Here is a 5,343-nt window from a genome sequence, read left to right on the forward strand (position 1 = left end):
GGTGGATGTATGTGTTTTTTAGCAGGAGCGGGGAATGACAGTGACAAGAGGAGGGAAAGATGTTCTAGGTTGACATGAGCTTGTGGGCCCTGCAGACTTTAGCTGCATCACTGATTCTTGTAGAGAAAAGCTACGTGTTTACTAGCTGCTCGTTGCTTATAAAGCCACACTGTAGTGTGGAAAATGCCAAGTGCCACAGTTAAAAAGAAAAAAAAAGTGCTGTGTTAAAACCAGCATCACTTCTCCCACAGGAGCGTGTGGTTAACCACATGGCTTTATAGCAGCCATATCTGGAATCTGTTTATCCAGACCTGACCTGCAGGACACACAGTTGGTTAATGTTTTTATTCCTGATTCAGCATCACACAGACAGACACCAGTGAAAATAAAGCAGGATGTGCAGTGATCACAGAACGTCTCAGTGTTGGGCTCACTATCATATCACTGCTCAAGTTGTTGAGCTCATAATATTAAAACAAGTGAGTGACTTCCTCACTTGTTTTAATACTATTTAAAGTCATTTTGAATAAGCACATGGGATGATCCATGATTGAACATATTATGGAAGCAATAGTGTTTTTACTGATTTAGGAAAATCCATTGCACATGAGAAACTTGTAGCTGGATGGCTTATTAATCCTTTGACTTACAGTTGTTTGTAAATGTGACGTTCATTTTAACTCACAGATTCTGTTTTCTAGGCAGTTGTAGTGTGAATGCAGTGGCGGAACCAGGAACTAAACAGACTTAACATGCAAACACACTAACTTCATCTCCTAACACAGCTTTACAGGTCTGGAGTGAAGCTACTCCAGAGGAGAAGCCCTGATATAACCTAAGAAATACTGTATCTAACTTTATCTTTTTATACTCTCCTAGTTCTGCTGACGCATGGGAGGGACCATGTGTCAAAGGAGGGATTCCAGGTTTACTCTAACTTTTCCTACAATTTAAGGTATTAAAACTCTACAGGTAGTACCTCCATGCTCAGATAAGCCTTTTGATAACCTGTAAGTAAAGTTTACTGAACTGAAACTAAACTGTAGCTTGATGATGGTTGACATGCTTTCCAAATGGTCAGACGTATTTCCTTCTAGTAAAGGAGATACAGGTCCAGTAGCCAGAGCCTTACTGGAAGAAATCATCCCATGGTGGGAACTCTAGACTGAGGCTGGGTGCTGTTCAGAGCCCCAGCAGGAAGCTGAGGCCATTCCACACACAGCTGACAACCCCGCAGCAGTAAAGGTCGAGGGTCGTGCCACTTGGGTTCCTATCAGGCACTGCAAGAAGATTTGAGTATACGAGGTGCTCTGCCCTTTCAACCTAAAGCTGCGTTGGAACAAAAGAGTGAGGGGAGGGGCCCTAATCTAATGGAAGGCAGACAAAACCTGATGGAACAGTCAGGCTGGTTTTGCCTGAAAGGTTTGGTATGTTTTTAAGTTCTGGTGGTCATCGATGTGACTTTTCTAGTCATTTTATAAAAGACACACGTTTACATGAATCTCCAAATATTACAAACACAGGTTCAGTCGTACTCACTGTTCCTGACAGCAAACAGCAAAAATAGAACGGCACAAAGGAGAGTGGGTGATGTTTGGTGATGTGTGTGCACCTTGAGCCCTAACAGTTCTGCTGATAAAGGTTTTTTACAGGAACAGTTACTAAATTGGAAACATCGGCTGGTGGATTTAATGATAAGGTTTAATAAATGTGTCTCACACTAAATGGCTTCCTTATCTTGACAACAGTTTTTAATAAATGAACAATTTAAATTAACGAATGCTGTTTCATATTTCCATCTGTAATCTGACATTTTTGAAAGTTTTTCCTTTCTACCATTTTTTTTTCTTACAAATTTTAGACTCAGATGAGGACGAGAGTATAGTGAGAGTGAGGATGAACACAAAGTGTAAACTTGTATCTCTGACACTGAATGATGCACATTGTGAAACTTCTCTGAGTATGCAACGTTGTTGATGTTGTATAGCATTAAACTAGAAACTTTCTTTGTATAATTTAGTATTTTTAATCAATAAGGGTGGAGATGTAATGTACTTTCTATTATTCTCAGTGAAAGTGTTTGAGTCTTATGAGCACTTATATGTTTAGTTGAGCTGAGCATTGCTGTTATGGGTTGCATCTTTCTCCCACATGCTCTTCCAGTTTTGCATCTCCAGCCTTGGAGGTGCTGTTCTCATATCGTTCCCCTGCCACTGAGAGTACAGCTTGGCTGGTTCTGTGGAGAACAGCTGGTTTATTTTCCTGCCTTCTATCTCTCTGGTGTACCTCCTCAAGCAGCTGGCCAAGCTTGTGAGTCTTTGCTTTGCTCAGGTATGGAGTGCTTGCTGTGCTTCTTAGGTATTTAATAATACATTTTATTTATAGGCGCCTTTCAGACCCTCAAGGTCACCTTTCAGTAACACGTAAACAATACCATAAAAAACATAAGAAAAATGTATATATAGCAAACATGCTAGATAAAATTTAGACATAAACAGTCATAAAAGTATGAAAGCAAGTGTAAAAACTGAGCAAGGTAAAAATGGTAAAAATGGCCTAAGACAGATCAGGTGTATGCAATTCTAAATAGATGAGTTTTGAGTAGTGATTTAAAAGTGGTGAGACAGTGTGTGGTCCGTAGAGCAAGTGGAAGTGCATCCAAAGTCTCGGGCAGAACAACTAAAGGCTCTGAGTCCCACGGTAGTCAGGCGAGCAGGTGGAACAGACAGAAGGGAAGCTGAAGAAGAGCGGAGTGTACGAGGGGGTGAGTATGTACGGAGAAGATCTGATAGATATGGAGGAGCGAGATTATGAAGCGCTTTGAAAGTGAGAAGCAGGATCTTGAAATTGACACGGAGGTGAATTGGGAGCCAATGGAGCTGTTTAAGAACAGGTGTTATATGTTCAGTGGATCTAGTTCTGGAAATAATACGAGCAGCTGTATTTTGAACCAACTGCAGTTTATGGAGAGATTCATGAGGTAAACCTTAAGAGAATTACAGTGATCCAGACGAGATGTGACAAGAGCATTGACAAGTATGGCGGTACTGTGTGGTGTGAGTGAGGGACGAAGATGGGCCGTTTCTCAATGCTCAAGTACGCGAGTACGTACTCGCGTTCTCGGTGAGTACGTACCCGCCGAGAACGCGAGCACGGACTCGCGATTTGTACAATTGGAACACCTGCGTACGTGATGATGTCACAGGTCCGGAGTTTTTACTGCCGTCCCCTCCTAATTTAACTGTGAGTAACATGTTATGAAGCTTAACTGTAATCACAGCCAAACCGGTTTACTCAGGAACAAATAAAACACTGAAATAAACCAAACATTAACATTTAGAAGTGATCTAAGTGACTCATATATCATTTTTAACCTCAGTAGTGAAACCTCTATTAATAAAAATAGTGTACATGTACATACGTGTACATACCTTAATAAAAACAAGCAGGTGAGATGTTAGAACGCTTTTATTTCTATTCTAGTGGACACTCAATACTATAGACAGCTGCTGGGGTTTCTTTAACCTGAGTAGTGAGAAGACCGCGAGCGGGGAGGGGTTGAAAACGATGTGCCGGGAGTCCGCTGTTGAGTTTTGGACGAAATGCATTCTGGGATATTTAGCTGTACCAAGTCCACACCGATGCATGCTCGATAAAACGGGCGGAGCGAGAACACATCCGGGACTTTTTCGCGTTCTCGGCTTGATGCGTACTTCGAATTGGAACAGTACTTGGTCTCCGACTGATGACGTATCACGAGTACACGAGAACGCAAGTACGCACAAGTACGCATATTGAGAAACGCCCTTGGTTAATATTACAGAGATGAAAGTAGGAAGACCAAGTGATATTATTTATATGTGCTGTGAAGGACAGAGTGCTATCAAGGATGACACCAAGACTCTTAACCTGAAAGGAGGGTGTGATAACAGAGTTATCAATGGATAACGGAAGACTGGTTGGAACTGTAGTCAGTTTTGATCTGGTGCCTATTAAAATGAATTCTGTTTTATTGCCATTAAGTGTAAGAAAGTTGTGAGTAAACCAGACCTTGATTTCACTTAAACAGTCAGAAATGGATGTAGGTGAGACAGTAGCTGTGGGTTTGGAGGATAGGTAGAGCTGGGTGTCATCTGCGTAGCAGTGAAACTGGATGTTATGCTTCCTGAAAATATTATCTAGGGGTAGGAGATAGATGATAAAAAGTAAAGGACCCAGGACAGAGCCTTGCGGTACACCGGAATTAACTGGAGTAGATACTGATCTGTGAGGGAGTAATTGAACAAACTGTGAGCGGCTGGAGAGATAAGAATTGAACCAGGTGAGTACTGTACCATTGATGCCAATAGATGCTAATCTGTGAAGGAGGATGCAGTGGGAGATAGTGTCAAAAGCTGCTGTAAGGTCAAGGAGAATGAGGATGGATATAAGTCCAGAGTAGGCTGCAAGCAGAAGATCATTGGTGATTTTTACTAAGGCTGTTTCTGTGACATGAACGGAAGCCGGACTGAAACTGTTCTTACAAGTTATTTCCAATGAGATGATGATGAACCTATTTCTTCATTGCACCTTTCGTGCAGCTCCAGTAGTTGGCTAACCTCCCTCTGTGCTACCTTGATCTTGGCCTCTAGTCTCCTCCTTGTGGCTGTTCAGCTTGTAGCCAAGCATCTCACTGATCACTGCTGCCGTAGTGTAGATCAGCTGGCTAGTCTCGGTAACGGTGGCGGTAGGTATCGTCCGTAGTCCTGCATTCACATCATCTAGCAGACCTTCTGAGGGTACTTCACATAGCCTTGGTAACCGGCTACGGAGAATCCAGGTTTCAAGCTTCACCATTTCAGGTCAGTTCCTCTCCCACTCAATTCTTCCATCGCACTTGGGCCTTGGTACCCAATCTCAGCTGGGGGTGATGGTATCTCCCCCCTGACCTGGCGTCCTGGCTCCCCCTTGCCGTAGCATGTGTCTTGTACCTCGTCAGTCTGTGGCAGTGGGAGGAGTCGCTTCTGTCAAATGTTGGAACACTGAGCTACTAGTTGTTTCATCGTTAGTGTGGATGTTGGGTATGGAAGAGTCCACAGGTCCCTCATCCTATTCATGTAACCCTTCCGCTGCATAGTTGCATTCCAACAACGCCCTGTTGTCGTCTGTTGCCCACTGATGACTTCTTGTTCCAGTAGCTCACTTCTCATAGCATAAAGCATCTGTCTGTCTTTGAAACCATCATTTTAATGAACTGACACTTTGATATGATATGTGGTACAGCTGGGTCGTGGGTACAGACTACTGCTTTTTATACAATACTAATAATAATATTAACAATACATTTAATTGTTGGTGCCTTCC

This window comes from Oreochromis niloticus, linkage group LG6 (genome assembly GCF_001858045.2).
Source record: "Oreochromis niloticus isolate F11D_XX linkage group LG6, O_niloticus_UMD_NMBU, whole genome shotgun sequence".
NCBI classification, from domain to species: domain Eukaryota; kingdom Metazoa; phylum Chordata; class Actinopteri; order Cichliformes; family Cichlidae; genus Oreochromis; species Oreochromis niloticus.